The following is a 25,764-nucleotide window of genomic DNA, read 5'->3' as shown; positions in this document are numbered from 1 at the left end:
TGTTCTGATAGAAACACAGCTTGTAAAAAAACAAACAAGTAGACTCAAAAGAACAGCAACCGTATGAATTTACATAACCTGAAATGCTTTTGTGGTTAACCACTAGCAACTATATAAAAGTCAGAATACATAATGAGACAGATCAAAATGGGAATATTCAGTATAGGTCTGATTTATGAGCACCATCAATAAGAGAACACACGTTTTACTAAAGCTCCATACAAGAAACAGGGCTGTATCTAGGACAGTGGTTCCCAATGGGTGGTCCACAAACCCCAAAGGGTCCTCATAACCCACTCAGGGTGTTCATGGCACATACCGGTCAACTGTCCAGGGAATTCCATTGGGGGGGGGACATGCTCTCATGTGAGAGCACGGCGCCCAAAAGCTTGAGAGATCATGGCCAGATACAGATCTCATGCGAGATCGTCACACCCCAAAACACATGCGTGGGTCACATGACTTGCACAGGAGCACAGCCTGGAAGTCACGCAATGGGACATATTGGAGAGTATGGTGGCACCATTCATATAACAAAAATTACTATAGAGATATCAACATTTTTGAAAGTAGGGGGGTCCATGGCTTGGCTTTTGAAAAACAGGGGGTCCACAGTACTTAGCTAATTGGGAACCACTGATTTAGGACATTCTCTCTCTCTCTGACACACACACCGCTTCTTCTCCTTCCTTATATTTTTGCTCCCTCCAGTTCAATCCAGACAAGTAGGAAAACACTGGTGAGTAATTCTTCTGCCCTGGGAGGAAGCCTTCAGCTTACAGTGTAGGGATACTGTCATATCTAGTGTTGTTTTTCGTGCCCCAAGAGGCTTCTGCTATCAGGAAGTTCCTCTCAACAGCTGTGTTGGATTTGTCAGTTACAGCCCTTCTGAGACAAGAAATAGCTTGGCCACAATCATCCATTCCCTGGTTACACCCAGTTTGGATTAGTATAATGCACTGGAAGCTTCCCAAAGGTATATGATTGGCCACTGCTGGAAGCAGAGTCCTGGGACAGATGGATTGGTGTCATAGCTCTGGAGTCCATCAATGACCAATACACAGGCTAAGGAGCCAGACTGGGTTCCTGGCTCTGATGCTAGTGTTGAGGGGATCACTGAAGTAGCGGCTGACAGGTAGCAGCCACAGAACTAGATGTCACAGCACCAGGGCCCAGGATACTGCAGCAAGGTTCTTCAGGGGCACCTTCCCCTGATGGACTGTGAACCTTCCATTCTAACTTGCCAGTCCAACAGGGCAAGGTGTTAACCAGGCAGAGGAAGTGCCTATCTTCAGACCAGAGTGTTGACCCTAGTCCTCCAAAAGGGGGCAGAAAATAGAAGTGATAAGACTGGAAGTAAAAGCCGAAAAGCAGAGCTAGATGCTCACCAAAAGCTCTCTCTCCTTCGTGCTACAACAACTGGCTTGCCTTGCTCCATGGGCTCCTCTTGCAGAACTAGAACAGAACATTTGGCCTGATCTAGGGAACTATGCCATCGGGGTTCAATACTTGCAAACTGGCTGTTGCCCTTCACCTTCTATGTCTAACAAGAACCAGTAGCATGCTCCAGGTCTCCTAAACATGTGTTTAACTAAAGTTCCTGTCTTATGGATAAGGAATCGTTAATGGCTGAGGTGACAAATCCTAGAAACAATTCAGCCAAGGATACTCACTTCTCATTGCCTTTCAAATGTGATTTAAGAACACTTAACTTTGATGGCATTGTGCTCATTCTAATGACATTATGAGGACACCAAGTCAGCACTTCTGTAACAATAAGACAGCACAAAAATTCTCTAGATAGATAAACCTTTACCTAGCACCTAATGAAACCCATTTAAACTCCAAAAATGCCAATGCCAAGCTACATGTGCCATCTTCTGTCACATTCTGTCTGTCAATCAATAATGAACCAAGAAGTTTCACTGTGACTATCTCATTATTCTATAATAATTCTGATTTTTAAATGTCTTCTGCAAGAACCAGGTAATCTGACTTAGCAACTTTGCTATACCTGTAAGATTATCCTTCTAATTTGTTTGGGAAAACATAGCTACATTCTTTGTGCATCTGCTAATATGGGCAATATTTGGCTTCCCTTAAGAAACACAATTCTGAGTGTGCCCTCACCTTGCCTGTGACTCGTCTTTTGAAAAAGAAAGGATTTTCGGTGATATCCCACTTTGTCACTGTTGAAATCGCTCGTCTCACTACAAATGTGCAGATCTGAGACGGCACAATAATTAATACAGGTTCAAAATTACTGGACTAGTATTTTTATTGTGGTAGCATTTCAGATGGTGGTTTTCTAACAAGGGTTACTTGACTGGAGGGGATGGAGGTCCTTTTAAAGGAGTTAAAACCTCTTTTCCCAAGGGGGCTAACATTTGCACTAATAATTCCCTGCTCTCCCTGCACCTGACACTTGTCATCTCTTACACAGCAAAGAGGAGACTGCAAGGAAGCAGAGGCAAACATCACTCTCACTCCGCACTTGACAGATGGTATCCGCGAGGGAGAGCTTTGATAAATCATTCATTTCCATGATTACAATAAGGGCTAGAGTATGGATTATTTGATATTTTTAACATCTGTGGAGAAGGCAGCAAAACTTCACCCTTCTGTTTAAGGAGAAACACAGGCTGGCTAACCCCTGTGCCCTCACACCACTTAATCACACACTAAGGAGATCTACTGAGAGCCACGCTACTAGTTGACTGTCACATCATAAAATCATTCTGTTCTCTTCCGAGGACTGGGAAACCAGGAATATGGCTGCGCAAGGATTGTGTATTTTAAAAGCTGTAAGTGTTAATGGGTTAATTCCATTAGTAGTGAGGAAAGAGCTGATTCCTGAGAGGCACCCGGCTGAATCTGATGAGTTCCTTATCAGTGTTACTGGGCAGATTAGGTATGTAAGCTCTGTATAAAAGAGCTCTGATAATGGTGTGGGTAGTGGGTGGTTATCCACTCCTGACTACCATGGAACAGTGGAGTTATCTGAACACTTTGAGAAGAGCTCATTTGAGAAGACTTGGAGAAGTGCCAGACTTCAGGACTCAAAAAACTTTACGCCAGTGGTTCTCAATTAGCTCAGTACTGCAATCTCCCCGTTTTTCAAAAGCCAAGCCACAGACCCCCTACTTTTGAAAATTATGGTATCTCTATGGTAGTTTTTGTTTTGTGAGTGGTGCCACGGATCCCCAGGTGGTTTACGTGGACCCCATGGGCTACGCTGACCACGAGTTGGCAACCACTGCTCTAATCTGTTGCAGGACTTTGTGCAAATTGACTTAGAACTTGTGTGTGTGGATTTTGTTCAGCAAGGGCTCTGAAGTACAGAAACCCCTCTGGGGCCAGAAAGAGAAAAGTCTTTGTGCAACCTATATAAAGTGTGTGTTTTGTGTATGCCAAGCAAAACAACTCCGCTTAAAGCAGCAGTTTCGTGTTGGCGAGCTTGACCACTTTACTGAAGCTTCCATGGTGCACACACAGAGAGCAATATTTATATGTTCAAGATAAACACCCCCCCCCCAACAATAAGATACATTGTTCCTGATGGAAGTGCTGAATGGGAAGGTGGAAAGCCACACAAGTCTGATCCAGAAGTTCAGTATGGATGGGTCATCAAGAGTGCAGCCATCCTGAAGTAGCTGATTAGCCAGGAAAACTATTCAGCACAGCATTGCACAATTTTTTATCTAACCCCAAAATGCAATGAAAGTGTAAATTAATGATAAGATCCTTATTTAAACAGAATCCACTTCTTAGCAGCAGAGATACCCACAGATCATGTAAGTGATCTATAATACAACAGTGTTCATAGATTTGCTTGGTGGAGTTTTTATATGTTAGGACGTTCTGTTTAGATGTACTATTGACAATTCAACAAACATTTCCACAGTTTAAAATATCCAGGGCAAAACATGGCTTTTCAAAGGTGCACTATGTATCTAAATGAAAACATAACACCGAAGACTACAAATCCCGATATAAAAATTATTTCTTATACATTCCAATAAAAGAGATGGTCAATGATTTGCAATCAGTAAGTAAAAATCTAAAACCCAGGCAGAACATTTACCACCATGAATCAATCAGCATATGCCATACTTAGATGAGAATTGTGGTCCAACAACATCTGGAAGCAACCACATAGGCTACCACTGATCTAAATCTAGAGGGCTCCATAGTATACCTTGGTAGAATTACATCAAAGAAAGCAACAAAAATGTCAGACTTTGAATGGCACTGCAACAGTTCTCATGAAGTGTGGAAAATGAACGTTTAATGCTTCTATTCCGAAGGTGATGTGTCAACACTGATTTTCTTTTGTGATGTGAAAAAGAATCCATAGTTACTGGCATCTGCTTGTCAGTTTCTTTCAACTCAGTTACAACAGAACAATTTTCAACGAGTGAGTGACAAACCAAAAGGGAAGTTTGGCAGTAAACTGGCTTGTTCCAAGGACCTCCAAGCTCTTGTTTAGCCTGGAGAAGAGGAGGTTAAGGGGTGATATGATAGCCATGTTCAAATATATAAAAGGATGTCATATAGAGGAGGGAGAAAGGTTGTTTTCTGCTGCTCCAGAGAAGCGGACACGGAGCAATGGATTCAAACTACAAGAAAGAAGATTCCACCTAAACATTAGGAAGAACTTCCTGACAGTAAGAGCTGTTCGACAGTGGAATTTGCTGCCAAGGAGTGTGGTGGAGTCTCCTTCTTTGGAGGTCTTTAAGCAGAGGCTTGACAACCATATGTCAGGAGTGCTCTGATGGTGTTTCCTGCTTGGCAGGGGGTTGGACTCGATGACCCTTGTGGTCTATTCCAACTCTATGATTCTATGATTCTTATAGGAGTCCCCACTCACCACTGAAAAGCAGCTGAGATTTGCCATAGGTAAGGCACAGGATCAGCAGCCTGGGTTGATTAAACTTGCGTAGAACTAACCCATAGCTTTGAGATAACCCAGACACACTTAGAAACAGCAGCAGTGTAAACAGGAACCACTGAATTCTCACCAACAGAAAGCTAAAATGTGCATACATGCTAAACTCAATACTAATGGCAGATACCTGCCCAGAACCTCCACTGTACAGGCCTGTTTTGACTCTACTGTCATTATCACGAGAGACAACCAATTTCAGGTGTTCTTCAGCTTCTATAAATCTAGCTGCCAAACTGGAGATGAGAAACAGCCAAGGTTCTTTCCATTATCTGAAACTCATCTGTTCAAAAGCTCTGCCATCAGTCAGCATTTGTTTACTGTGTGGAGCACCTGATAAGAAACAGATCTGTGGGATTTGTACCTCCTCATACTTTTGAGCATCAATCAGACCTGAATTTCCACTTTGCAATGATTTGACAGAAACCTGAGTGCAACAGGTGCTTTGTGGTATCTGATTGCACATGTATTACTCTCTGTGTGGCCCAAAGTCTTTAACCCAATTCCATTATGGTACAAAACGGCCTTTAGAAAAGTACAGGATTCCTAAATATTTAATCCTGATAACAGGCTACAACTGACACCTGACAGAAAAGTATATATAGATGCAAAAGACAACTTGACCTTTTACACTTCTTGTCTACATGATTTAAGCATATATTTATAAAAAAAATTGATATCCTACATTTTGCACCCACCAAAGCAGCTTACAATCAGATAATAAAAACATATTAGAAACAGCAAACTTTTTTTTAAAGGTCCAAACCTTTAAAAAAGATTCCTTCCCCCAACCCTAAAGATTAATAATAATAATAATAACCAGTCCTCAGAGAAACATTGCATCTGCATTCATGCTAAGCATCAGATTGTGTTGTGTTTGAGGTTGGCAATATGATGACAGTGGTGGCAATATCACACAGGGAAGTGGAATGGCTCTAAAGTTTTTCCTTTCTCTAATCTTGTACAAAGTTCTGTGCTGTTTCTAAGCTCTTGAGAATTATTAGACTGGGTGTGTTATAACGTATTAAGTAGCATATTAGTGATAGCATATCATAAGCTGCCTTTGCAATTATGTGGACATGCCAAAGTAGCGTTGCTGCATCCACCTTAAATGAACCACTGAGTGTTTTACCTCCTAGTATTTGCATCCTCCTTCGGATGCACATGTATGCAATCACAATCTGTCAAGCAGACACTCTGTTAAGCCTGTGGTGAGGGTGACAGAGAACCAGCTGTGTTCACTGCTACTTTCTGCAGAGAGAATAATCACATACATAGCAGAGGAGCAATAGGTGTACAACCCAGAAGATTTAAACTATGGCAAAATCTTTTTCAATTATTTTGTAACTAGACATTGATATTAAGCCATGACCTTGATTAAACAAAGTTAATTGAGTAATGTTACATGTATTTTCATGAGGAAGATATTTGTAAGTGTTCTAAGAGCCAACTCTTGTAGAATTCTACCTATGGGTTTAGGGGGGAAGAACACTTGGGTGGCTGGTAGACATTTGCAGCAGGGACAACAGGAGCTACAACACTTTGGGTGCAGCAAATTATGACAGAAAGGGATCTCGGTTTTGCTATATTTTGATACTTGGTACACCGCAGTAAATTGGCAAGTTAAAATAAGCATTCTCTAACTTGAATACAGCCATCACTTATGGCTCAGCTCTTGCATCCCTGTTTGTCAGACTAGATAAGGCTTTGAGAAACAATGGAAGTGTTGCCTTGTCCAACACTAATTAGAGAAAATCTTCTGTGAGATAGCAGTGCTTTCCTCTATTTCCTTCAAGGGCTGATTGTGTAGGGGCCAAACTAGGTGTACATTTAAATAAAAAGCAGACAGATATGTATACAGTCATACCTCGGGTTAAATACGCTTCGAGTTGAGCACATTCGAGTTGCGCTCTGCGGCAACTTGGAAGTAACGGAGCACGTTACTTCCGGGTTTCGCCACTTGCGCATGCGCAGACGCTCAAAATGACATCACGCGCATGCGCAGAAGTGGCGAACAGCGACACGTGTGTGCGCAGACGTGCCATCGCTAGATAAGTTTACCTCTAGATGTGAACGGGGCTCCGGAACGGATCCCGTTCGTATCTAGAGGTACCACTGTATTGTTTTTTCCTTAGCTAATCACTCTGAAAGTTTTTTTAAAAAACAACAACAACAACCAATCAAGTGGTACATAAATTCTATGAAATAAGTAAGTAAATAAATAAATTTGCTTATTTTCCTCCTGTAGTCCACATGGAGTCTAGTCAACATGTAATCAGGTAACATTCACAGATTCCCCCCCGTAACTGAAAGGGCTAGAAGCTAACACCGGAATCCTGGGAAGTTTAAACTGCTTGCCCAACTCCACACACATCTAAGCCAGGAAGTAACAGAATGCTTATAGGACGCGTGGGAAAGCTTGGCTCGTGAGTAGGTGCAAAAGTCAAGCCAGTCACAAAGAACCTAGAGGATTATGTAGAATTGGCTGGTTATTTTTATCTTCTTTTCACCACTCCTTTAAAAACAGATGAATCAAGCAGAAATAACTTTCTTCAACATTTCCAAGTCACGTTTTTTCTCCATCATAATCGGCATTTGATCTGCACTGTGAAACTACTTAATGCTCTTCATGAAGCCTTTTAACTTTAGACTTAGGCAGGAAGTCAAGCATGTTCTCTCCCTTCAAGGTGCACATTCCATTGTCTTCTGAAGTGGTACAAGAGGGCTGTCCATCACACTCAAGTAACACGCACTAGTGACAGTTTGTCTTCAATATCTTAGTAACGGAGCAAACAGCTTCACAAATACCACAAAACATCATTCTTAAAAATAAAAAAAAAATCAGGCCTGAGGCTTTCCAATCTATAGCCTTAGTTTAGCAAGCATTCTTGTGACTGGAAAAGGACAAGCTATGATCCTTTGTTCAGCGTGATGGTTGAACTAGGTATGGTGATTTTTTTTTAAGTCCAAGAAAACCACAATTAGTTTTGGTTTACTTATAGTCGTGTGTTTATGAGAAACGAACCACAACCCCTGGTTTGGACATAACACGGAGGAACGGATTATGGTTTGTTTCTCCTGTGTACTAGTGGGGAGGAGCTAAGTGGAGTTGTCCAGGGAAGGAGATTCACAACTGAGGGACCACCACTGAAAATCCTTGCCCGTAATATTCACTAATAGGCTCATCCTGGGACAAAGAAAAGGGCTTTCAAGGGTGACTGTAGGGTTTGGGCAAGTTCTAAGGGTGCAGATGGTCCTTACATATTAGATACTACATACATAAATTAGGAAACCTGCCACTTTGCAAGAGCCTGATTCAAAACGCAGTCATACATACTTGGCATTTGATACAATACTGCTCTATTTATAAGCCCTCCCAATAGCTTGTTTGTATTATCCTAATCTGAGAAGTCACTGTGATCATTACTAATAAATCTCCACTAAAACATTCTGCAAATCAATCGATCACTAACTGGACATCTTATATATTTGAAAATAATACCTATCATCTGCTAACTTCCTTGCCCCCTGCCCACCATAATTTAATTAGATTATCGTGAATTATACATTTATTAATGTGGCCATAATCATCACCTTCTATAACATTTTCCTCCCTCCCACAAATGTAGGGCAATGTATATAGTGTGTACCCCCACCATCCTCACAACTCCTTTGAGACTAGGCTGAGAGAGTCCTTGGTCATTCAATGAGCCCAATGGCTGAGCAGCAATCTGAACCTTGCCCAACCTGGTCATAGTCCACACTGAAGCCACCACAACACACTGGCTCTCCGAACAGCACAGCAGTCAGTTTCAAGATCTAGAAACGTTTCGGTGCGTGACAAATGCTTTCTCCAACTTTCTAAGCAAACACTAGCACCAGAGCTGGCTTTAAAGTCACAAAAGCCCTGCTGTATATTCAGTTTGGCAAACACACACAGGAAGCACAACATACTGACTATGACCTCCAGGTCTTATGTTGCCTCCCAACTACAGTGGATAATGGCTCCCAAACAAAGATCTTGTTCAACACTCACTTGCAGTGTAATTTTATACATGTTAACTCAGAGGCAAGTCAATGGTGCTCACTCACTAGCATGAGTGATTAGGATCACAGTCTGAATTTGTTTTCTTGGAAAAAGAGAAGTTATTTCAGCCAAGCTAGCATTAACTACAACATTGCAAAAAGGGTTGACCAGTTGTTAGGAAGTGAATAATGCATTGCATTTCTATAGGTTTATTTCCAGGCATAGAACTGAAAGGGCATCATTAAAGCTCACTTACTTTAGAATAATCCCCATTGAAGTAACTAAGAAATATTTTTGAGTAGACCAGGACTGTCTGCTGTACAGGACTGCATAGCAAAAAGTTATTGAATCAACCAACCACTTATAAGCAAGAGATAGCAATATGGACAAGCCTGAAAGTGCCTCCTGATACCAGTTTAAAACAGCAATAGAAAAGCAGCTTGAAGGATTTTTGAACAAGGAAGCAGCTGGTCAGAGATGTGGTGGGTGTTTTGATTCTTATACTGTTACAGCTTCTTCTCTCTGACACCCCCCCCCCCCGAGCTTAAAAATGTGTATTTTGATCCTGTGGTGCGTGTGTTTGGAAGGGAGGGTATGATCTGGACTCTCACTGGGATGCGTGTGCAATGTGCAGCCAATAAATCACAGATAAGGAATGGGTTTAACACCTCTCTAACACTCACAATAAGCTGTTTGCTTATCTTGTTAAAGTCAGGGCTCCATTATAAGAAGTGTAGTTATTCACGCTGCAAGCCAATTAAACGCACATTAAAATTGAGTATTTCATAGGGCTGCAACCCAATTAAACAAAACTGATTATTTACCAGATTTTAGTTGGTTAATTTACTGATTATATAATATTTTCTTATTACATCTGTCTCTTTACTGGGGTTCCTCTTAATATTTAGCAAGACAAATGTTTGCTGCATATATTTCTGCTAGATAGATAGATAGATAGATATGACTTTCTCTGGGCTGTGATTTCGCACCTACCCACCTCCAAACCCCAGGTGGACAGTGGAACTCAATAGATGATCTTTCACACGTAATTGCAGGCATACATTCAGCTCTTCCCAAAGACCATCTTGGAATAAATTTTCCTTTTTTATGCCCATCCAGGCAACAAAGCAGGAACCAATTAAAAAACACACAAAAAGGTTGTGCCAGCAGCAGTGGAGTGTGCCTTCTTGGCTGGGTTCCCTCTCCCCCCAGAAATAGGGATATTAGCACAAGGCCCCAGCATCATTGCAGAGGGCTCTGGGTAATCCATTTCCCAATGGGAAAGGTGCCCAACAGCAGTGGAGAACAACTCTTTTATCCTCATTTTATAAAACAGCACCAGGGAGGCGAAAAATGAGTGTAGCAAAGTCCTGCTGTGCCGCTTCCTCCAATAATGCCCCCTACTAAGAAATGGGAGGAACTCTCAGAGGAGAATTCAGAGCACAATTCTCAAGTGTCTATGGAAGCATGAAAGAGACCTTCCATTTTCTGGAGAACAAGGGACATGCAAAGGAAAGAAGAGTCACAAGGGTTTAAAATGAAAGATTGGGTGATATTGGGGCAATGCCCAATTAAACAGATCCAAAATTTTAATGAAGCAACGTCATTTAATCAATTAAGGTTGAAGCCCTAGTAGGTGACCCCTAGGTCCCCAAAGAGAACTGAGGATGAGACTGGCTTGGGGTTCCTGAGTCCATACATGGTCTATTGCTGTTTTCGCTAGAAGGAAAAAGGTTGATTGGTTCCCAATGTACAACCTATTGTTTAGATGTGGTATATAATTACGGCTCAAGATGAAAAAGTTCAACACAGAACAATTAAATTGTTTCTCGAGCTAGAAAAGGTTTCCTCCACCTTAATCTAAATAAAAGCAAAACCAAGGCAAGTTCATTCTGACTGAATGGCTCCCTTTCCCCAGGTTCCCACATTTTAACAATTTCAAGTAACCATCCAAGGAGCCTGGCAACTGCTAGTGATTTTTAACAGCCCCACTCCAAGCAAATCAAGAAAGCTTATGCCCAAAGACTGCTGTTGAGGTACCTTGATCAAGCAGAAGCCCATGTAATAGAGTTTGCTGGGTGGCCCATACACTCTGTCTTCCAGGGCCAGGTCTTTTCAGATCAATAGAGATTAGTGAAAGTTGCTTACCTGCAAATGCTGTTCAAGAGCACATCTCACACACAGTAGCTCTGGATGTAAGAAACAAGTTGGTGGTGCTTGTTGGTATTGTCTGATGGAAATCTTGCATAGGAAAGACATGCAGGCCAGTGCAGCCACTACAAAGGTACCAGACTGGAGGTCTTAAGAATGCCTTCTTCTAATCCGTTAGTATTGGGAAACCTAAGTGTCCAAGAACAAGAGGAGACTGTGGTTATTCATCCCTGTTATTCTATGACATATCATTTCAAAATACAGTTTTGAGCTGAAAGCATGCTGTAACCTGATAAGACTTCAGAAGGGCATAGCATACGCTCCACTTTCTCAAAGAGATTGCATGTAATGGAACCAACTGCAACGCCTCATCCACTAGGAATTACTCCTGCCTAAAGCAGCCATTTTGCAGGGCCCCCGAAAGTGATGGGCACTAATTTGGGACTATTTCAAAGACATAAAAATCAAGATGTAATACATCTATAATTGGTTAGAAATAATAATAGAGGTAAAGGTACCCCTGACCATAAGGTCCAGCAGCAGACGACTCTGGTGTTGCAGCGCACATCTCGCTATATAGGCTGAGGGAGCCGGTGTTTGTCCGCAGACAGCTTCCGGGTCATGTGGCCAGCATGACTAAGCCACTTCTAGTGAACCAGAGCAGCACACGGAAATGCCGTTTACCTTCCCACCGGAGCGGTACCTATTTATCTACTTGCACTTTGACATGCTTTCAAACTGCTAGGTTGGCAGGAGCAGGGACCGGCCAACAGAAGCTCACCCCGTCACAGGGATTCGAACCGCCAACCTTCCGATCAGCAAGCCCTAGGCTCTGTGGTTTAGACCACAGCGCCGACCGCATCCCTAATAATAGAGGTAAGATACAACTAAAAATACAACTCTTGGGTATAATCTGCTAATAACTATTGCTTTGGCATTTCTGAAGAATGAAGCTCAGGAATTGTATACGCCTTCATTCTGTATCTGAAATTGGTTAAAATTTATGCAATAAAATACAAAAAACCCCACAACATCACAATGTGGCCATCTAACAATACAATTTTAGGTGACAACATGCTCAAGGCCTAGGGAAGAGTCACAGTTCCTTACATTCCACAGCACATGAATAGCACATTCAAAAAGCCAAATATTTCCCCTCCCATTCCCTTCTACTGTCTATCTCATTGTTAATGTTTTATTTTCCTCTTTCTATCCTGTTGTATTTCTGTATGTGAAAACCTTCAGAAAAGTTTACAAATAAACTTGCATATCAAGTTTTCAGGGCTACACTGAAAATAAGAGGTTGACATTACTCTGCACGAAATATTACTTCAAACAGTTCAACATGTCTGAACCGGTTACTAAACCTCTTTTTAATGTCCAAACCAGAACAAAACTGGAGAGTTAAAAAAAATGCTGATGAATCAGAACTGAACCCAAATTTTTAATGGTTCAATTCCCTGGAGAAAATGTGCAGATGTATGTATGGTCCGAAATCCTTCCATTTCCTCTATTACATTATAAATATTTAAATGGTAGAGGAAAAACCATCAACAGAACTTTAGCAGCCAGCTAGGTTGTCCTCTGCCTTCTGAAATATTGCACTGCTGTTGAGTAAATAAGGCTACACAATAGAGTGCCTTAAGTGGTTCCATTAATATGATAAATTTAAAATGGCTCCCCAATAAAACAATCAAAATCTTCTTGCTGCATTCCCATTCCTAAGCTACATTTTTATTTATCTACCCCATTTTTACCCTGCCTCTCTACCTTAACACTGTTGAAGGCAGATTAAAATTTACTAACCCCCCTTCAAAAAGATATAGTGAATCACAGTAACTGACACACAGCAGAGCAAAGCAATATAGCTACAAGTCTAACAGAAGGGCAAATTGAAACTCGCCTAAACAAAGAGGTCTTTACTTGATAGTAAAATGCAATAGTAAGAGAAAAAGCAAAATGAATCTTTCATGACGGGGAGATCCATAATCCATAGACAAGATGTCCCCCCCCCCCCCCACCATTTAACTCTACTTCAGCTACTCAAGGGACATAGGGAGGCTTGTCAAACTGACTGTAAGGAACAGGCAGAATTATAACTGGAACAAACTGCCCTTCAACTATCTTGCCCCTAAACTGTTTAAGGCTTTAAAAGGTAACAATGAACATCTTAAATTGCAACCAGAAATGAGCAAAGCTGAGCAAAACGCATCCTGCTGTGCCCCAAGCTGCTGGGAGAGGTCATCAGGAGATTTGGAGTGAGGTGGCACCAATATTATCTAATCTAATCTATTATCTTCAGGTAGGTAGCCGTGTTGGTCTGACACAGTCGAAATAAATTAAAAAATAAATGCTGAAGAAGAAGTAGTGTGCATGCACACGAAGGCTTGTACCCAAAACAAACTTGGTTGGTCTCTAATGTGCTACCGGGATTTTTTTTTAATCTAATCTAATCTAAACTATCTATCTATTGTTTAAGGTAAAGGGACCCCTGACCATTAGGTCCAGTCGTGACCGACTCTGGGGTTGCGGCACTCATCTCGCTTTATTGGCCGAGGGAGCCGGCGTACGGCTTCCGGGTCATGTGGCCAGCAGGACTAAGCTGCTTCTGGAAAACCAGAGCAGGGCACAGAAACACCGTTTACCTTCCCGCCGGAGTGGTAACTATTTATCTACTTGCACTTTGAAGTGCTTTCGAACTGCTAGGTTGGCAGGAGCAGCGACTGAGCAATGGGAGCTCACCCCATCGTGGGGATTCGAACTGCCAACCTTCTGATTGGCAAGTCCTAGGCTCTGTGGTTTAACCCACAGCGCCACCCGCGTCCCAGTAATCTATTGTTTACTAGCAAAAAAAAAAAAAAAAGCTTCTAAGTGGTTTACAACTATAAAACCAACTAAAAGGAATATAGCAATACAGGCGGCAACTATTTTGCACTCGTCCAGTTGATGTGCAACTGCTGACCCATGTGTTGTTTTTTGGGGTGGGGAAGGAATGTGTTGACGTGTGAAATGACCTGGAACACGCCCCCCCCCCCCGCACAAACAGGAACCTGCCTGCACACAATTAAAATCTACAATAAAACAGCTCCATCAAAACGCTGAAATTAAAATGCAACACTTAAAATCTACAATAAGCAAATCCATTAAACCAGCGTAACAATTAGAATAGGTAAAACACCAATTGAAACTGGAGGATCAAGTCAGGAGATCAGGGAAATGCTTGTCCAAACACGTGTGTCTTCAAGAGCCAGCAAAATGCCAATACTGATGACAAAGCTCCTTATATTCCAGCAGGGAGAGCATTCCATAACAATGCTGCCACCACAGTGTTGCCATGTGCAAAGTGAACCATGTTCCATTTGTTGTTCTTAATGTGCTTACTGGACAGTGGAGGGGTAAACATTTTTTTCAGGTAACCTAGTTCAGCGTTTTTAGGGTTTTATATGTAAATATCAGGATCTTTAAAGTGGACACAATTTTAACCGTGGTTGTTGTTGTTTTGGTAACTTATTCTAACCTACCCTGGGACCTCAGGGGGAAGGGCAGGTAAAAAAATACTAAGCAAACAAATAAATAAATACTTGAAACTGGCTCTGGTCACCAGTATTGCAGCCACAAGGCTTTTAAGACTGGGGAGCTTTCTTTGGCATAATTTTCATGCAAGGGAAAATTTCCAATTCTTAATGCTGTCCTTTCAAGCCAAGGAATTTCAGACCAAGGAAAGCTCCCACTGCAAATAATTGGTGCAGGGCCTCCCGATGCTGACCGAGACAGTGACAAGGGGGAAACAGTTAAAGTCCTCCTCCCACTGCCACAATCCCAGTGCAATCCCCCCCACCTCCCTGTGCTATTTGTTAAACAAAAATGAGTGACAAAAATCACATCTAATTTGGCCCCCAGACTCTCACCTATGATTTATTTGCTAAGCACTTGGAGGATAAAGTAGCTTGCAGCTGCAATGAATTGGACGCCACTGTGTCTGCAGTACACTCGGTGAATTTGTCCAGAATAAGATGCAGTCATATGCGGATGGATTAAATTCAGTCGTTATGGCCCAAGGATGTGGACAAGGTGCTTGCAAAGCCTCTTTGTACCACTCATATTCCACCTTATAACAATCTAGTGAGAGAGGGCTAACCAGCTGGGTCCCGAATGGAATTATTGCTTCCCTAGGAGAGGGGATGATCCTGAGCAGGTTGAAGGAGGTGGCCATAATATTAACCCTAGAGACCACCTCCTGGAATCTCAAGAATTGCATTAACTTGCCAGGTGCAAATATTCCCTATTTTGACAAGGTGCTTGAGCGAGTGGTCATGATGTGCTTGAGCCAATTTGCTTGGGCATGATGTGCTTGAGTGAACACCAACATGCTGGGACAGTCACTCGGGCAACCTCACATTTAGACTACTGCAATGCGCTCTATGGGACGCAGGTGGCGCTGTGGGTAAAACCTCAGTGCCTAGGACTTGCCGATCGCATGGTCGGCGGTTCAAATCCCCGCGGCTGGGTGAGCTCCCGTCGTTCGGTCCCAGCTCCTGCCCACCTAGCAGTTCGAAAGCACCCCTAAGTGCAAGTAGATAAATAGGGACCGCTTTATAGCGGGAAGGTAAACGGCGTTTCCGTGTGCTGCGCTGGTGCTGGCTCGCCAGCTGCAGCTTCGTCACGCTGGCCACGTGACCCGGAAGTGTCTTCAGACGGCGCCGGCTCACGGCCTCTAGAGCGAGATGAGCACGCAACCCTAGAGTCGGACACGACTGGCCCGTACGGGCAGGGGTACCTTTACCTTTAATGCGCTCTATATGGGGCTGCCCTTGAAGACAGTCCAACAAATATGGCACCTAACAAACAATGAATGAATGTTTAGGCTGCTGTGCATTAAAAAGCTTTTTTTTAAAAAAATGAGGACAGCTCACATGAAGAGTATTGAAACGGTGTTCAGTTGGCAGTTCAAATGAAGTCTAGGCTCAAGCTAAAAGAAAAGAAAGTGCCGTGCGGACTGATTTTAAGATGCATCTACACAAAGCACGAGCTACATGAGCTGAATCAAAGATGCAGACCTGAGTTTTTATTTAGGGAGGGTGAAACCCCACCCAACGCAAGTTGAAGGCCTGGGGTCATACTTTTTAGATGAAATACATCAAGATAAGCCAATGTATTTTCCTACTGAAGGCAAATGTTAGAAACTCTACCTCATTTTGATTGTCTTCTATCACACAGGGAGTACAGTTGACTGCTGGGGCCTGTTGCACAAGACAGAGCTAAAACAAATGCTTTCTACATTGTATTGAGTTTAAAAACTGTTCTGTTCTTTTACAGTTGGTTTTTTGTTTTTGGTCCTCTGGGGAAACTATGTAAAGATTAGGAAGGCTGGACTCAATTTTCAGAAAGCCAAAGGGAAGACTCCAGGGACTCTAGGCAACTTCCCTTATTGAGACACACAACTTCTCTGACGGTAGCTGGCCATTTTGCTATACGCTCACTGTTATGTGCCTATTCCTCAGAATATCCAGAATTCAAAGCCTAGAATTTTCACAACAGTATGTGGTTCCAATAAATAACTTTTTGGACTCCTGAAACCCTTGGTCTGGCTACAGACTGGAGCACATTTTAAAATTATAGTTTCAATGACAGTTCTTTAGAAGTCAAAGAAGATTACTATGAGAAAAGTTTGCAGTAGAATTGGAGACTACAAGGAGATCAGCTTTTAGAGATGGGTGAAACTTCTGTTCTCTGCTTCTCTCTAGTAACCTCACAATTTCACCGGTTAGTGGCAAAATCAGGTGTTAGCTAGCTTAAATGATGGCATTTCCCCCTAATGTTGATCATGCTACAATTCTGTGAAAAAATGGCATAGACTGCTGCTTAACAGGTGTTGTGAGTGGGCATCTGTGCCCGGAGGGGGGGGGGGCGGAGAATGAAAATAGATGAGTCATCCCCAATCACTGCTTTAATTATTAAGTACTCCTTGCTTTTTGAAGATGGAAACTCATAGGTGGCAGAGAGACAGAGCGAAGATTCAGTGACTACAGGAAAATAAAAATAGAAATATGTTTAACAGAAATTAAAGGCATGCATTTCTGTCAATGAAAAGCAATGCATTGCTCGATACATAAATATTATTTCAATTTGGCACAGCAAATTAGCATTGACCTCACATTTCTAAACCCACAGAAATATATTTATTTGTTCACTCCCCAACGTATCACTGCTTTTCCGTACCCACTTCCCTATCTTTAACAACCGTTCATTCAACAAGAGTAAAAAGAACAAGGAGGGCAGCAAGTAAAACTTAAGAAACGACAAGCTCTATGAGCCAACTCTTGCCATTTACATAACTTAAGAGCCAATACATTTTTCATTTACTTACTTACTTGCTTACTTTTGTGTGATCAGTGTTGCAAATGACTTGTAAAGGAAGATTTACCAATGCAAGGCAGGACAACACTTTTTCTACTATTACAAATATACCAGCTCTTAACTATCATATCAGAAAGAGTTCAATTGCCCTGTCTCTAACATGTGCACCTATGAAAACATTTCCTACAAAGACGCATTTAAGTCTGAACATAATAAGGGAGTCAGTGCTGTCCTGCCCAAAATTATCAAAGTGGGATTGTCAATCAGTGAGCAGGGCTAATTTTAATCCAAAGTATGTACTTAGTACCAGAAGTTGAATGGATACTTGTTTTAGCTTGAACAATGGATGCACAGACATTTTTGTACTTGATCAAAATCACACCGTTTAACTAACAAGCAGTTCTGCATACAGAAAAGCCTGAAAAACACCAGAATAAATTGCAGAGACCCACACAGGTTGAAACAGTGACCTACATACTTGCCCATCTATAAAGCTATGGAGGCAGGAGATGATCCTCAAAGTTTAAACAAAATGCTGACAGATGTTAACATGCTATCTGGGTACCAAAAAGCATCAGATTCTATAACTTGATACCTTTTTAATTAACAAGAACAATTCTAGCTACTTTGCCTTACTGAAAGCAGGCTTCATCACCATGTAGTCAAGGCACTGAAACAGCTTTGTAAAAACTGAGAAAGGCAAAAGCAGCGGTGCAGTGGATCTCGCCACCCACAAGAAACTGAACCATTCATTTATTGCACAGCGGTCTTGCAACACAGAGCATTTTTTAACACCCATTCTTCCTCCCCCGCTACTTTTCAGAGATAAAAAACACATTTTCATCAGAGCAGAACCACACTGCCTTAGATGGGGAAGAGTGAATTTACCTTGCTCTCAAAATTAATCACACAGGATTGCACCAGACCTATGCCTTTTAAACACAGCTCTTCCCTGTTCAGTGTGTGTGTGTGTGTGTGTGTGTGTGTGTGTGTGTGTGTGTACAGTTTAAAGGGCTAAAAGGGCACATGGGTGAGGAGATACTAAACCCATCTCTCATCCACTCCTCTTAACAGTGGCACCATCAGGACAGGAGTCCAGGTCTCACTCACCAAAATCGGCACCCTAAAAACACAGCAGGGCTGGCTCACCACACTTTGAAGTAATATGCATTAAAGTCTACAGAGTGGTGACTTTGAGACCGTTAAGTCCAAAGTCTCAAATTAACCTAAATCTACACTTAGCTTTTACTGCTGCAGCCACCTTCCACCCACCAGCCAATTTCTTCTCCACCAATCTCACGTCCAATACTGGCTGAGGGAAAACACATCTGAATGGAGGGTGTGTAATCATATGGGTCACATGGATAGGGGGAGTGTTTGCCTTACTGTCCCTGCTGATTACAATTTAAAGAAAGAGTAACATGATACGGAGTAGATGTTGGAAATTCTAAGAAACTTTACTAATTGGTTCACAGAAGCTCCTCCTATCTGGAGGAAATTTTCTGCTAATCCACACACCTCATTCCCTTATTGTACTGTTCTACAAAAGGACCACGCCTCTGATTCAGCAGAAACTTATTCCTGAGAACATGAAAATGAACATGCTCCTACAGCAGTGCTGAACAAACAGAACTTTCCATGAGCTATATTCAACTCACCGGCTTGTAAGAGCAGTTAATTTTCACAAGACCAGCAAAGTTCAAGAGAGCAAATTCACACAAGAGAATGTGAAACAAAAGTGAATTTTCAACGGAGGAAATTTGTGGAAAGTTATTTTCAGAAGCTAATCTCAACAAGCAAATGAACAAAACGGACCACTCAGTTATCCTTACTTGCAGACAATGTATCTGGGCAGTGGAATTGCGATGATTGCTTAAATCTGCAGTCAAGGGACAACTCCTTGTATCACACTTCAGTTCACAGGGATTCAGCAGAGCCACTTGCCTAAATGCACCCAAGTGCTCTGTGATATGGCTGGCTGATGAGTTTTAAGAAATGCGATCCAACTACATGGAACTGTCTGCAGAATCTCGGGTTCCTTCCTGCTCAATAATGTTAGAAGTTTCTAAAGCTACATCTTTTTTTAAAAATCTAGCTTGATCATTCCTGTGGTGGGGCCCCGCTTGCCAGAAAGATATCCATCCAGAAGCAAGGCATGTGACAACAAAGACACAATTCTGAACAGGCCCACTAGCTTGGCTGTGGGACCGTGGGTGCCTGGAGCTGCAGGTGTCTGATGTCAGCACACTCACCGGCGGGTGTGAATGATGTCAGCGCAGGGGGATTCTTGATTACTTAACAGCAGTTGGGTCACATAAAGATTAAGAAAACACTTTCTGCGGCTAAAAATGTTAATTCAGGCATCCCCAACCTGCAGCCCTCCAGATGTTTTGGCATACAACTACCATGATCCCTAGCTAACAGGACCAGTGGTCAGGGATGATGGGAATTGTAGTCCAAAACATCTGGAGGGCCAAAGGTTGGGGATGCCTGTGTTAATTAATATTCCTAGCAGTTAATGAATTGGTAATTTCATTTTCCAGCACAGGCAAACCATGACTGGAAAATAGGCTTTGAGTAAATTTTAACATAGGAGTGTTCCACAGACCACCAATGTTCCAGAAGCTCCATTCAGGTGGATTGGGTGTGTATTATAATCTGAATTCAAATACAGTAAAATGCAATATAAGAAATACAACCAAAACAATGTAGCATCTAGCCCAGCATGTTACAATTTCTACACCAGGAAGAAAACTTATGAAATGATCTGCCAAGACCCACAGCAATTTTCAAGTTGTCTGTAGGGAGAAAGGTTTGGGAAACCACTGTTCTAACACAAAAGCTACCAAGAAGACTTTCACCTCCTCTATTAACCTACTTGCTTTCAAATGAATCATATTCATGATGTTAACAAAAGACAATATAAACTGGACTTGTCTCTAGTGGCTCTAATCTGTATGTCTTCTGAGGTTTCACACACAAGTATTTACAAGCTGTGGTTGGGTCTGGCAGCCACCCTACAATCCAATCACAGTGCAATATTACGAGTCACTGGTGTCCCTTGCACTTGAGACACTGCAACAGGCCTCAGAAGGATTTCCCCCTAAAATGTGTCAGGCCCAGAACAAATCTCATTTCTAGCACTTGGATTTCTCTGGCAGAACTCCCCATAACGAAGCTTTATACATTAGTCTGCAACTGTGAGCACACTTGGCTGGGAGTAAGGCTCATTTATCACAGAGGAATTTAATTCTGCTGGAGAACTGCCCCAATTTGGGCAATTCCTCCTTGCTCCATTCTACAATTTTCAAGATACAGTGGTACCTCGGGTTACATACGCTTCAGGTTAAGAACTTTGCTACAGCATGAGAACAGAAATCGTGCTCCGGCGGCGCAGTGGCAGCAGGAGGCCCCATTAGGTAAAGTGGTGCTTCAGGTTAAGAACAGTTTCACGTTAAGAACGGACCTCCGGAACGAATTAAGTACTTAACCCGAGGTACCACTGTATTGAAACTCCAGAGAGGCTTTTCAGTGCAGGTAGCTGCAAGGGGAGGATGGGATGGAAAGGTTTTCTTCTAGGAAGTTCCTTAAGTTAACCTCTTAGGATCCAGACACTCACTTTGTACAACATAGTGGTACCTCAGTTTACGAACTTAATCCGTTCCTAGGTCCATTCTTAAACCGAAACCGTTCTTAAACTGAGGCGCACTTTCCCTAATGAGGCCTCCCACTGGCAGTGCCCTTCCACTGTTTGGCTTCCGTTCTTTGACTGAGTTCACAAACCGGGACACAACTTCCAATTTTGCATAAGTTAATAAACCGAACAGTTCTTAAACAGGGCTGTTCTTAATCCGAAGAACCACTGTATTCTTTTCCATGGGCTCATAGCTGATGAGAACCACTCTTTACTACAATTTTAACGTCTGCAGTATAAAAAACATGTAAGCACTATAACAAACATGGAAACAGAGGCAGGTGTGAGCAAGGTAGTGAACTATTGCCACACAAAATAATAGTATGCCGAAATTCCCTGCTTCATTACAGATACAGAAATCCCAGAATTTGGATGCAGCTATTCTCACCAGAAGTCAAAATCCTGCGATGTTCATTTTACCCCCACTTTCTAAAAAGTAGGGATAGAGATGGTTGTGATCTTAATCCGATGAGCATAATATGAAATTATAAACACATACACACAGGTAGGCATGACTGATAGATACTTGTATATTTGTTTTCAAAAGCTGAAGGGTGATTAAGCCCAAACTGTACCAGGTACTTGAGAATAACCCTTCATGAAAAGGGTTAATACTTTGTGAACAGCAAGTATATGGATCTCAGGCACAGATTTCTCTAACAGATTATTTTTAAAAACCCCAACTCCCATCAGAATTACAAAGTATCACAGCATTTCATATACAAATTTGACAATCACGAAGCAGAGGTGTGATCCAAAAGCACTACCCCACACATTTCTAATCGTGGATAGTGGAAGATTACTGGTTGGAAAGCAAGAAAACTCCCATTTGCATTACTTTAACATCTTCCATTCTTCCTGTTTATGCCCTAAGCCTATAAAATATATTTATAAATCAAAAGCCAGCACAGAACAACCAGATTTTAGAAGGCATAAGTCAAGTACCAGTTTTTTGGAACAAGACTAGAGAACAGGATTTCACAGTAAGAAACTTTAAATACCCTGCAGCTGGCCTCTGAAATGCAGTCTTCCCAACTGCATCGCATTAAACAGAGGCAGATTTCATGTGGCACCCAAATATGACTCCCTCCCACACTAGGCTGATGCTTCCAGGCTTTGTGATAAATTGACATCAAACGCTGACTTAGAAGAATGAGGTGTTTACTTTAAAGGGATTAATCCTGCATTTTGTTACACTTCCTATTTGTTTTGATGCAGTGCTGCAAATCTAGGCAATGGCAGGCTGAGCAGCGCCAAGGCAGAGGAGATACAGCATGCTCCGACTTCAAATGAATTACACAGAATTAAAATTCAGTGAAATTAAGTTCAACACAATTACACACCCTGTAGCCTGCGACATCAAAAGTAAAAGGCGGCAGGCTATGGCCTCGTAACATAGGCCAAACCGAATCAAAGCACTAAGCTAAACTGACACACGAAGACTGGAAATGGAACTGACAGACAATTATTATACTTTCACGTATCATAAAACAGCCTCTGATCAGTCCAATGCAAGGGCTAGAAGACACAGCTATATGGTATATCTATGCCTCTGATCTAACATTTCCTTAAAACTTTCATCTAACCTTTACCCCTTTCCTTTGCCTTTTGATTCAGTCCTTCTTCAAATATGCTCTCAAAAATAGCTTTTATGTCACCAGTGGTTAACAGAGGAGATATGAGTTCTGCTTCTTCAGAATCACCTGACATCGTATGATGTCCCCACTCCTGCCTTAGCAAACCTAGGTTCTAGTGTTATTTGAAATTATAGGGAGGACCTGGAAGTGTTAAAGGATTGCCCAGCTGCTAATATTCTCTTCTTAGGCAAGAAGCTCTCGAAAAGATGGCAGCAGTTCAACTGTAGGCATGCTTGGAAGAAGCAATTATCTGGTCCCTCTTCAATCCAACTTCAGGCCCAGATACAGCACCAAATTGGCACTAGTCATCTGGCTTGATTGTCGTTGCTAAAATAAGGATGGATGAGTGCTACTCTATTGATTCTCCTTGGCCTTGTCAGCTTTGATACCAAGGGACATGGTTTCCTTTTGGAGTGGCTCTGTGGATTGTGAGTGGATTCTATTGGCCTGACACATATTGCAGCAGTTTTTTAAGACTTGCAGTGGTTGCCAATGTGCTTCCAAGCCCAAATCGAGGTGCCTGCATTGACAAATAAATCCCTAAATAACTTAGGCCCCAATATCTGAAGGAGACCCTCTCCCATAAAGACCTGCCAAGGTGCTGAGATCTGAGAGAGAGGCCCTGCTCACAGTTCTGCTGCCTTGTGAAATTTGTGGAGTGGTGGTGCATGAGAGGGCCTTCTCGGTGGTGGCCCCCAGATTGTGGAATGCCCCTCCCAAGTTGCCTCTGGCCTTGTCACTGTATACTTTTTGACATCAGGTCAATATACCCTTTTATTTATTATTTATGCAATTCACAGCATAAAAATACAAGATAAAAAACAAAGAAAATCCATAATAAAAACAAGAACAAAAACAAACCAACCACCCCATTCGCCTTCTGCACAAGCCATTGGAGGTGAAATGTCTTACATGATTTAATTGTATTGAGCTGTATGTAATCTGCCCTGGGGCTACAAAGTGAAGGGAGAACTAAAAACAAACAAGGAAATAAAATGTGTCCAAGCATCATTTATTTGAAGACAATGTTAGCTCTTCCTTGTTTAAAATGAACGTTGAGGGAAGTAAGAAGTTTATATAACTGAGAACACAATACACAAATAAAGTCATATTCAGGGTTGTGCCCTCAGATAACCTCCTTGATGCCAACCAAGGACCCTGCATCTCCAAATATTTTTATTTTTTAAAAATCAACATTTTTTAAAGCCTTTTTCTGCCATGGGTGGCACTGGGCACACAGCATTCTTACTTCCTTTCCCCCAGAATGCATCACTTGCCTTTTGTTTGGTGGTAGTAGTCACCGTGATTATGATGATTTATTAAGTTATATACTGCTTAATGCCAAAATAGACTTCTAAACTGATTGGTTGTGTTTAGGGTTGTGTTCTTTGTTCTTTTGAAATGTCATTTGTTGGGAGTGTTTTGCTTATTTTGGGGGGAGGTGTTGCCTGCTTACCCCCTGTACATTAGAAAAGGTTGTAGATGTCTTCCACACTGTTTTGGAGAGTCTCTGAGCGCCACCAGTTTTTCTTCTGTGAAATGGTACTTTGTGGTAACCACGACAGCTATATGTCTTTTTTCAGAATGGGAATAAAATTACAGGAGACATTCTGCCTGTCAACCATCCACTTACCCTCAAAAGAAGAGACAAATCTGCATTGGACACAATGAATATGCACATGTATGACCTCTTTTGTGAATGGGTTAGAAGGCCCAATTCATACACAATGAAGTAGGTGTAGAAAATCCTGCTAGCACCTCTGCTTCTGAGGCACTGCCATGCTGCTAAACTCAGCTAAACATGTGCAGAACACTTAGTATTAACGGGAAAACAAGCCAAACACCCACACTTAATCGAATTCAGAAACAGCTTCATAAATCTAGCTTCATTTTCAGTTCTCATATTCTCCATCTTGTGTTTTAATTATATCCATGTAATTCAGTCCAATGTTTCCAGAGAACAAAAGATAGATTCCCATCAATGACTCTTGAGATGCAAGAATGAACAGCTTATGATTAACAACAATGGAAATGTTTGGTAGAATTAAAGGTATTAAATGAATTGTTGTTGTGAAAAAAATATAGGTTGCATGGCTAGTATCTTATGCTGAATTACACACCCTTCTAGTATACAATTGTCACATTCAAGTACTTTACACCCAACTACTCAGTGTTTTATTTAAACACAACAATTCATATATTTTATTTTAAAAACTTGACAAAAATACAAAAGGGTTCAACAAGTGTATGATTGGAAGATATTAAATGTTAGTCTTAAATTGCAAAGCATGTATTTTCAAAGATATATGGGGAAATAATAAAAAGTTTGTCCGCAAAGTAAAGTTCTTTTGACATATAAGCACCAGAACTTCTGAATATACATCTAAAACTATATGCAGAGTAAAAAGGTAAAGGGACCCCGACCATTAGGTCCAGTCGTGGATGACTCTGGGGTTGCGGTGCTCATCTCACTTTATTGGCCAAGGGAGCCGGCGTACAGCTTCCGGGTCCTGTGGCCAGCATGACTAAGCCACTTCTGGCGAACCAGAGCAATGCATGGAAACACCGTCTACATTCCCGCCGGAGCGGTACCTATTTATCTACTTGCACTGTGACGTGCTTTCGAACTGCTAGATTGGCAAGAGCAGGGACCAAGCAACGGGTCTCACCCCGGCGTGGGGATTCGAACCGCAAACCTTCTGATCGGCAAGTCCTAGGCTCTGTGGTTTACCCCACAGCGCCACACGCATCCCTTCTATATGCAGAGTAGTAGCTATTAAAAAGGATGCTGCAGAGATTTGTAACTTTCAAGATACAGGTTTTCCTATTTAGCCTACACAGTACAGTATCTAGGTATGCTGACAGAATACTTTCTGCCTTTAGTGCACCCTTCAGAATTTGAATCCCAAGCAAGATCACTTATCCTCCATTCCCACACCACCACACTTTTTGC

General features: G+C 41.9%; 1 protein-coding gene across 4 annotated transcripts in view; it reads right to left on the bottom strand.

The window, feature by feature from the left end:
- NDST2 (N-deacetylase and N-sulfotransferase 2) overlaps nucleotides 1-25,764 on the bottom strand; it is a 102,245-nt gene that overhangs the window by 42,108 nt on the left and 34,373 nt on the right. For all 4 annotated transcript variants that reach the window (XM_028729046.2, XM_077930658.1, XM_077930659.1 and 1 more), the window contains one exon: nucleotides 11,121-11,312. The gene's annotated coding sequence lies outside the window, so the exon portion shown is untranslated. The remainder of the gene's footprint in view (nucleotides 1-11,120; nucleotides 11,313-25,764) is intronic.

This window comes from Podarcis muralis, chromosome 6 (genome assembly GCF_964188315.1).
Source record: "Podarcis muralis chromosome 6, rPodMur119.hap1.1, whole genome shotgun sequence".
Classification (NCBI taxonomy): Eukaryota; Metazoa; Chordata; class Lepidosauria; order Squamata; family Lacertidae; genus Podarcis; species Podarcis muralis.
The sequence above is the reverse complement of the archived record's forward strand: the minus strand, read 5'-3'. Positions and strand labels throughout refer to the sequence as shown.